Source organism: Lolium rigidum, chromosome 6, assembly GCF_022539505.1.
Source record: "Lolium rigidum isolate FL_2022 chromosome 6, APGP_CSIRO_Lrig_0.1, whole genome shotgun sequence".
NCBI lineage: Eukaryota > Viridiplantae > Streptophyta > Magnoliopsida > Poales > Poaceae > Lolium > Lolium rigidum.
This window is the reverse complement of record NC_061513.1, coordinates 230,349,397-230,359,857: the sequence shown is the minus strand read 5'-3', so window position 1 is coordinate 230,359,857 and position 10,461 is coordinate 230,349,397.

Below are 10,461 nucleotides of genomic sequence, written 5' to 3'. Positions count from 1 at the left end.
GCACCGGTTCCATCCAGGAACCGGGATAAAAGGGGGTATGTAAACTAATCCACCATCTTTAGCACCGGTTCCAGCCAGGAACCGGGATAAAGGGGTATATAAACTAACAACAATGACTTTATTTAACAAGATACATTAACTAAACTTAAACTAAAACAACTACAACGACTTTATTGAAATTTAATATTAACTAAATTTAAACTAAAATAACAACTTCTACTAGTTCTTCTGCGCATCCGCTGTTGCCCTCGTGGCTGCTGCCTCCTGCCGCAACTCCTCCTCACGACGATGCTTATGCATCTCCTCACTATCCAGATCCGCCACACGCGGCCGCTTATGCAGCTCCTGGAGACTCTACCTCTCAAATGCTTCTATGGTAGCCGCTAGCGCCGCCTCCTCCCACTCCTCTATCTCTGCGAGCTACGGGTCCACCTCATCCGATGATGCCCTCCTAGCTGCCGCTTCCTGCCGCTGCAGCTCCTCCCACTCCTCTATCTCTGTGAGCTAGGGGTCCACCTCCACCGGCGGCGGGTGCGGCTTTGGGGGCATTGTGAAATGGGATAGGGTTCGGTGATGAGTGAAGAGGGAGAGATGGGGAAGTACTATTTATAGAGGGCGTGTAGGCGGGAAATCTCCGCATTGCGCCACGTGGCGGGAAATATCGCGCGATGCGTCGTGTGGCGGGAAAATTTCCCGCGCAGCGTCACGTGGCGGGAAAATATCATGGCGTCGTGGCGGGAAAATAACTTGCGTGGCGTCCTGTCGGGAAAATATCACGCGCGGCATCGTGTGACGGGAACCTATGACGTGCGGCGTCGTGGCGGGAGCCTATCCCGCGCGAAACACCGAAAAAAGGCGGGAAAACCCCAAAAGGCAGCCAAAAAATGGGCCTTTTGCACCGGTTCGTGGCCGGAACCGGTGCAAAAGGGTCCATGTATAAATTCTCGCACCAACCCCTTCTTCTCCAACTTCCCGAAATCGCGCAAGGACTCTGTAATGACACCGGCAGGCCGCCGAATTTTGGAGCCGCCCGCGCCGCCGCCGTCCGCCCGCCTCCCGCGCCGCCCGTGCCGCCGCCTCCTCCGCGCTCGTCCGCGTGCGCCGCCTCCGCCCGTGCCCGCGCAGACGCCGCGCTCCTCCTCGCAGACGCCGCCCGGCCACCTCCTCGCAGACGCGCCCGCGCGCGTCGCCGGCCCCCGCCACCGCCCGCGCCACCTTCTTCTCCGGCCCGGCCGCCGGCAAGGAAAGGTGAGACGCCGGCCGCCCCAAAATCACTTACAGACAATATCAACTGATGGTAGATTTGTCGAGGGCCCGGAGATTGTATAACTGAAAAAGTTCGCAGAAGTCAATGCTCACAGAGTATTCTTGGAAGTAGTGCTCTTCCTTAACTCACACCATGATAGACTCGATCCCTCTCTTTGTGGCATTATTGTACCACGCATGTAAATTACGCATACTTGTTGGTACCTTCCTGAGATTCTCGACCAAATATTTCCCTTGAACAAATTTATATGCTACTTCAGCGAAGGGGTAATCGATGTATTGTCGAGAACTTTGAACGGCCTTCTCGTCAAACACTATGAGAGGGGGGACCGATTGAACGGGTTGTTCTCCGAGCTGGTGCACTTGTTGTTTCCCTTTTTTTCCGTGACACACGATTGATTGAGTTTTTTTGCCTCCATCATCTCGTCATACGACCTTTCAATAGAACGCCTATAGTCAGATGGCGGTGATGGTACAAGGTCATATAAATTCTCAACAGTACGCACAACTTTCACCGGATCTAGTGTCTTTTCAAAAGGTATCTCTGGCACTTTCTTAGCAAAAAAGGATTTCAGCTCGGAGTTACAAGTTTGCTCATTTTCCTCGATACTTTTTTCCCAAGGTAACTTCTCAATAGGCGGCAGTGGTTTCTCCTTTCTAGATCTCTTCCTAGGCTGCGTACCGTTCCTCTTAAAGGACGTTGTCTTACGCGGAGGATCTCGAGATGGTGGACTCACGCTAGGGTCCCTTTCAGGTAGGTGTGGACTTTGCTGCTCATGTGGACTGCTACCAGGAGGAGTCGATGGCCTTTGCTGCTCATGTGGACCGCTACCAAGAGGAGTCGGTGGCCTTTCCTTCTCATGTGGACTACTACGAGGAGTCGGTGGCCTTTGCAAAAGGACGATGTTTTTCTTGGGCCATAGGGTGAAACCTTGCTTGACATCGGCCATTGTCTTCTCACCATCACCTCTAGGAAAATCAAGCTCCACTGTTTCAAAACCCGGAACAACTTCATCCACCCTGACACGAACACAACCAGATGGAATGGGCATATGATGGTGCGTTGCTCCATCTTCATTTGGGTAAACATAGCTGACCGCCACCTTAATGGACGCGTTCCTGAATAACATATGTAGCTCGCAATTTGTCTTCTCTGTGACATAATCCACGGGGTAGCTTCCTCCACATCCGTCAAGATGTGTGGAACCCACACTGCTTCTTCGCTGAGATGGGGCGGCATCGGCTTGAGGATCCTGTAGAAACATCGGCTGATCAGGTGCCCTCTGATTTTTCTCAAGCGCCTCCACCCTATTTAACAATTTTGTTAACCTGTCTGACTCCTTATTCTTCTTTCGCGAACGGCTTCTATAAGTGTCTGCGCACTCCGCCCATGCTTCCTTCATGGTGAGACCTGGGCGAGCTCGTACCCGTCCAACGTGTTCAGGATTCCCCAAAGCAAGTGTTAGCTCGTCATTCTCTCTATCGGGAATGTACTCTCCCTTTCTGACCTTTTCAATTCCATCTACAAGCTGCTTCGTGATTGCTTCAATTTTTCCTTCCATTTTCCCTGCGCAACGATCTGCCCTGACTTTGGGTCCAACCCTGCCCCATGCGCGAACAACCAGAACTTGGACCAGTCAGGCCAGTCCCATGTCTGTGGAGTGATTCCTGCCTCCATCAGTTCATTTTCAAACGCTATCTACTTCGGAATGGCAGTCTTGTAGCCACCTGAGTCCAAATGATGGAAATGTTTCTTCTTTGAAGCATTTTTCGTACTTGTGACCGGTCGGTACACAGCAGTAGACGATTGCTTATACCTCTCAAATGCGGGCCAGTGATCTTTTATCTTCACTAGACTTTCATCGAATACTGGATCTTCATGCTTATATATGTCCCATAAAATTTTCTTCCAGGTCTGGAATTGTGTGGCCATCTTCTTGAGAGTCCAATCCTTTACTTTCTTCTTTTGGTCTTCCGTCATGTATTCCGGTAGGCTGAAGCGTGTCAGTAGACTGTCCCAAAGAAAAAAATTCAGAGTATCGCTGACATAACTAGCTTCAGTCCCCGCGTTCTTTGGCTTATGCCACTCTTGAATGTTGATCGGTACATGGTCCCTAACAAGAACTCTAGCTTGATTTGTAATTTTGTGGTAGTGCTTTTGTTGATCCACCGGTTCACCACTATCCTTAAATGCGGTGAGGGCTAACCTACCCTCGCCCTTTAGACGTTGCATCAGGCCTCGTTTTGTTTTAACAGACTTGCTCGATGATCCAGAAGGCTAAAAGAAAAATGATTCGTTAATAAGTGCAATACAAATAAATTAATGCATCTAGTGATGAACATAGACTTTATACATAAATATACACCTCGCCGGAGTTTGTTATGGACACTTCGTTGTGTCTTCTAATTTCTTCAGACTCAGTTCCCTCACCGACATCATTCAGAAATTGTGTGAACTCATAGTCATCTCCATCGGGTCCCGGCCCACGGCCACTCTCATATATCACTTTGTGCACCATTTCTTCTTGATCCTCATCTCGGACGAAGGTGCCGTCCTCCATAGCTCAATGTCACTAAAAAATTAAGAAAGCAATTATTACATTCATCATGTCATGATCATAATAGATTGCTAGATGGATAACAATTGAAATGAAGAAAGCAATAACCCTAACCCTAACATTCAGCGCGCCTCCTCGATGTCACTGTGCCCTATTTCTCGAACCTAACTCTATGTCACGGCGGCACCACCACGGACTCGGCCACGGCCACGGACTCGGCATTCCCCCTCCTCCTCTCGCTCTTCTCTCTTTTTCTCGACCCTAACACTAACACTCGGCGCTCCTCCTCTCGCTCTTCTCTCTTTTTCTCGACCCTAACCCTAACACTCGACGCTCCTCCTCTCGCTCTTCTCTCTATGTTGCGGCGGCACCGCCACGTACTCGGCACCGCTACGGACTCGGTGCTCCTCCTCGATGTCGCGGCGCCACGGCCACGACCACAGACTCGGCAGGTGAGCACGCATGGTGTTCCGTCTCCTCACCGGCATTGCGTCGAACACGAGGTGGGTGTCCGTGGAGTGGCCGTGTCTGGCGTAGGCGGAGAGGAGCTAGCCGGCACATCGGGGTGGGTGTGGAGGCGGAGGTGGAGGGCGTGCGCGTGAACGGCGGAGGCGGTTCGCCGGGAGGAGGCCGCGTGGAGGGCGAGGGGGAGGGTTTAGTAGTTGGCGAGCGCGGGGCAGAGCACGCGATGCGGCGGTAGAGCATGAGGGTGAGGACCGTGACATATATCGTGTAGGCGCCTCATGCGTACTCGGCGGTGGGCAGCAGAGACACGTCGAACTTGAGGGTGCCGTTCTTGAGGCTAGGGACGTGCTCTCCAGGACCGTGGTGAGCACGGACACGGTGCCACCGGCGTTCTGTGAGGAGACGAACACGCTATTGCCGGCCATGCCGGCACCGGCGGTGTTGATGCCCCAGGCCACCCACCCGCCACTGGGAAAGTGGCGTTCGCGCAGCCCTGGTCCATCGCGCCGGCCGCGAGCAGCAGTACGGCCCCTGTCACGGACGGAGGAGCTCCGGCGTGCGCCACTGCCTACTACCACATTTCGTCGAACAGGTGGTGCGTGACCATGGTTGAGAGGGCGCCGGCACGCGCCACTGCCCACAGACGTGTGCGCTCCTCCGTTGCTGCGGCGTAGGCGGCGGTTGGACCCCAGGGAGGCGAGGTGGATGAGGTCGCTGCGGCGTAGGCGGCGGGCGTAGGCGGCGGCCGCAGCGGCAGGAGGCGCTGCCGGAGGAGGGGACAAGAGGAGGACCCTCACCTCTGGTTGCCGGCGGAGGGGTGAGTAGCGGGTGATGGCGATGGAGTGCAGTAGATGGCAACGGCGTGGTGCGGCTTGGCGCTGATGGCGGACGGCGGCGACGGCGTGGTCCTCGTGGCTAGGACTACGGCGATGGCGAGGGCGTGGAGCTAGCGCGCGCGGCTTCGAGCAGGTGTATGTGCGTTTTTTGGCTCCGATTTAGTGCCGCGCACCTAAGGGAACAATGCGACAGACCTTTGGTACCGGTTGGTTCCACCAACCGGTACGAAAGACCTTTCATACCGGTTGGTGAAGCCAACCGGTACCAAAGGTATTTTTTTCTTTTTCTTTTGTTGTTTTCTTTTCTTTTGGTGTTTCTTTTTTATTTCTTTTTTTCTTTTCTAGGACGACGGCGAGGGCGTGGATCAAGCTCGCACGGCTTCGAGCAGGTGTATGTGCGTTTTTTGGCTCCGATTTGGTGCCGCGCGCCTAAGGGAACAACGCGACCAACCGGTACGAAAGGTATTTTTTCTTTTTCTTTTGTTGTTTTCTTTTCTTTTGGTGTTTCTTTTCTATTTATTTTTTTCTTTTCTGTTTCTTTTTCTTTTATTTTTCCTTTTCTTGTATGTTTCTTTTCTTTTCTATTTCTTTTTTTCAATTTCTTTTTCAATTTTTGTTTTTTTATTTTTCTTTTATGTTCCTTTTATTTTCTAATTCTTTTTTCTATTTCTTTTCTTTACGCCAGCCACGACGCCGTCCGCGCGACGCCGCGCGGGAGAAAAAGGGCAGGAAAGAAAGGGCGGGAATAAAATTTTATTACGATTGAACTCAAATTAAAAGTACATAGCTCAACTGAAGATTAAGATACATGGTCAGATTCAAATGTTGGAGTCATTCAGTCATAGTCGTGCCTAGCCCTATAAATGTCGCCACTGTAGTCTTCGTAGTCGCCGATGTCGTCGTCGCTGGCATCAGGGTCGCGGTAGTCGAACCTCGGCGGGTGAGCAGGCATGGGCTGGGACTGAGGGTAGCGCAGGCGGGGGCCACGGCAGGCCATGACGCTCTAGAGACTCCGGTCGCGCCACCACAGCCGATGGCCGGCCTCGTTGAAGTTCGAACGTGGCGGGCCGTCCTCCTCGTGCCTGGCAAGCGCACTCTCACGCTGATTGATGAAGAAGTTGTCCCAAGTCGGGCTTTAGTCGGGATGCCACTGGGGATTCCTCCGCTGCTCTGGCGTGAGCTCGAAGTAGTAGTGGTTCATGATGGCCATCTGGCGCGCCACACCTTGAGGGACATGAGGGACCGGTACGCCTCCGACGCTCAGCAACCAGCCGGTCGAGACGCGGTAGCCCAGCGGGCAGTGGTAGTTCGAGGCGCAAAGCGCCTCCGCCTCCCAGGGGTTAGAGATACGATGGAAGCCATGGGAGAGAATGATGAGTATACATGTGCTATGTAAATGGAGGCCAAGACTACATATATATATAGTGAAAAATGGCGGGAAGACGGAGGCGGGAAGACAGAGGCGGGAACCGGTGGAAAGCGGGGGAAGAAAATAGGCGGGAACGCAATGGCGTGGGAAAATTTCATCCCGGGTGTAGGCTCAAACTTGGACAAAAGATGGGGGTCTTATCTGGGGGAGGCTTATCTGGGAGGGCCTTATCTGGGGGGGTGGCTAACCTTTAGTACCGGCTGGTGGGTGCAACCGGGACTAAAGGTGGTTTTTCTGTCAACTAACAAAACTGTGGGTGCGATAAGGACACGTGGGTAACCTTTAGTACCGGCTGGTGGATGCAACCGGGACTAGAGCTGTCGGTAGGATAAGGACACGTGGGTGGGCGCACTGCTGGATGAGATAAAGCATGTAGCGCATGACGCCCTGTCGGAGGAATAAGACAAAGCAGAAGCGGCACCGTGCCTATAAAAGGAACACCGATACGCCTTGGCAAGCAGATCAACAAGCTGAAAGGGAGAGTTTCATCCCCATGGATGGAGGAAAGGGTTGGGAAATCTCCCGTGGCGTAGCTTCTCGAAGATGTCGTTGGTGCACACGCCCTACGTCATCTTCGGAAACTTCGCCTCGTAAAAATTTCCCTACAAGCCCGTGAAAGAATCCATCTCCTCTAACAGTATTGGGGAAAGGGTTGGGAAATCTCCCGTGGCACAGCTTCTCGAAGATGTCGTTGGTGCACACGCCCTACGGCATCTTCGGAAGCTGCGCCTCGGAAAAATTTCCCTGCAAGCCCGTGAAAGACTCCATCTCCTCTAACAGTATTGGGGAAAGGGTTGGGAAATCTCCCGTGGCGCAGCTTCTCGAAGATGTCGTTGGTGCACACGCCCTACGGCATCTTCGGAAGCTGCACCTCGGAAAAATTTCCTTGCAAGCCCGTGAAAGACTGCATTACACAAAAGTGATTTCCATATTGAAATACACAAGTTATGAACCCTTTCTAGTCTTCTGAGTTTTCTTTGTGTGTTTCCATTTCTTCTGATTGCAACACAACCATGGATAGTCTTCATTATTTAGGATGATGCTTGGGTCAGTTTTTACCTTGAAGGGTGGAATATCATCAAACTTATTATAATCTTCTGATATTTCTGTCTTGTCCTCTACTCCCACGATGTTTCTTTTTCCTGAAAGAACTTTGTGGTGCTTTGGCTCATCGTATGATGTGTCCTCTTTCCTTTCTTTTATTTTTTTCGGTTTGGTAGACATGTCCTTCACATAAAAAACCTAAGCCACTTCACTGGCTAGGACGAATGGTTCGGTGTCATACCCTAGATTCTTGAGATCCACTGTAGTCATTCCGCACTGCGGGTCTACCTGTACCCCGTCTTTCAGGTTGAACTATTTGCACCGGATCAAAGGGACCTTGAAATTAGGTCCATAGTCAAGTTCCCATATCTCCTCTATCTACCCATAATATGTGACCTTCTTCCCATTGCCGTCTGCTGCATCAAAGCGGACAACACTGTTTTGGTTGGTGCTCTTTTTATCTTGGGCGAACGTGTAAAATGTATTCCCATTAATCTCGTACCCTTAAAAAGTCGATATAGTCGAAGATGGTTGATTGGCCAACAAGTATAGTTGTTCTTCATCAGTGACATTCATGAGACGTGTTTGCAACCAACCACCAAAAGTCTTCATGTGTTCTCAATCAATCCAATTAATCTTCACGTTGCTCCGGGTATTCAGAGCGTAAGATATCCTTGTGTTCCACTATGTACGGAGCCACCAAGATGGGATTATGTAGAACTGTGTAGTGTGCTTGAGTGAAAGAATCTCCATCCATACATGTTGTTTCTTTCTTTCCTAGCGTGCCTTTTCCACGCAGTCTCCCCTCATAGCGCGATTCAGGAACACCGGTCGGCTTAAGGTCAGGAATAAAGTCAACACAAAACTCAATGACCTCCTCTGTTCCATAGCCCTTGGAGATGCTTCCTTCTGGCCTAGTACGGTTATGAACGTACTTCTTTAAGACTCCCATGAATCTCTCAAAGGGGAACATGTTGTGTAGAAATACAGTACCGAGAACGCCAATCTCTTCGACCAGGTGAACTAGGAGATGTGTCATAATATTGAAGAAGGATGGTGGGAACACCAACTCGAAGCTGACTAGACATTGCACCACATCCTTTTGTAATTTTTTTAGAGTTAGTGCATTGGTCACCTTCTGAGAAATTGCATTGAGGAACGCACATAGCTTCACAATGGGTACTCGAACATTTTCCTGCAGAATCCCCCTGAATGCAACCGGAAGTAATTGTGTCATAATCACGTGGCAGTCATGAGACTTTAGGTTTTGAAACTTTTTCTCTGACAAGTTTATTATCCCGTTTATATTCGACGAGAAGCCACACGGGACCTTGATGCTACTCAGGACATCAATAAAGATCTCCTTCACTTCTTTGGTAAGAGCGTAACTGGCAGGATTTTGATACTTCTCTGGATTCAGGTTGTTTCCTTCGTGGATACTTTGCTGGTCCTACCGTGCATCCGGTGTATCTTTTGTCTTCCCATACACGCCCAAGAATTTTAACAGGTTCACGCAAATATTTTTCGTCACGTGCATCACGTCGATTGCAGAGTGAACCTCTCGGAATTTCCAGTAGGGTAGCTCCCAAAATATAGACTTCTTCTTCCACATGGGTACATGTTCGTAAACATCATGCGGAACCGATTGTCCGCCAGGACCCTTTCCAAAGATCACTTTTAAATCCTTGACCATATCATATATAAGATCCCCAGTAGGGCTGGTAGGCTTCGTTTGGTTATCTGCCTCACCTCCGAAATGCTTTCCTCTCTTTCTTACGTGATGTTGTTTTGGAAGAAATCGACGATGCCCTAGGTACATATTCTTGTTTCCCATATATATACTGTCAGTCTCACCTAAACAGTGTGTGCATGCATTATATCCCTTTTTTCCCAAAATGTTACTAAGAGCATGCCAATCATTGATGGTTACAAACAACAACGATCGTAGGTTAAATTCCTTTTATTCGTGCTCATCCCACACAGGTACACCTTCTTCACGCCATAACTATAAAATTTCTTCAAACAATGGCCTCAGGTACACATCAATGTCGTTGCCGGGTTGCCTCAGGCCTTTGATGAGCAATGGCATCATAATGAACTTCTTCTTCATCACAACCAAGGAGGAAGGTTATAGATAAATAGAGTCACTGGCCAGGTGCTATGACTAGAGCTCTGCTCCCCGAAAGGATTAAAGCCATATGTACTTAGACCAAATCTTAAGTTTCTTGCGTCGTATGAAAATAACTTGAACTCTCTGTCGATTTTTCTCCACTTCGACCCATCAGCGGGGTGTCTCAGCATCACATCTTTCTTACGGTCCTCTTTGTGCCATCGCAACAACTTGGCATGCTCTTTGTTTTGGAACAAACGTTTCAACCATGGTATTATAGGAGCATACGACATCACCTTCGCAGGAACCCTCTTCCTGGGGGTGGACTCCCCCTCAACATCGCCAGGGTCACCTCGCCTTATCTTATACCTCAATGCACTACATACCGGGCATGCATTCAAATTCTCGTACTCCTCGCGGTAGAGGATATATTCATTGATGCATGCATGTATCTTCTGCACATCTACTCCTAGAGGGTAGACAACCTTCTTTGCTTCGTACGTACTAGAGGGCAATACGTTCTCCCCTGGAAGCATCTTCTTTATTATTTTCAGAAACTTTTCAAATCCCTTGTCAGAAGTACAATTCTCTGTCTTCCATTGCAGCAATTCCAGCGTGGTACCCAACATTTTCTGGCCATCTTCGCAATTTGGGTATAATAGTTTGTTGTGATACTCTAACATTTTCTCCAACTTCAACCTCTCCTTTTCACTTCCGCAGTTTATCTTCGCATCAAGAATGGCCCGACCCAAA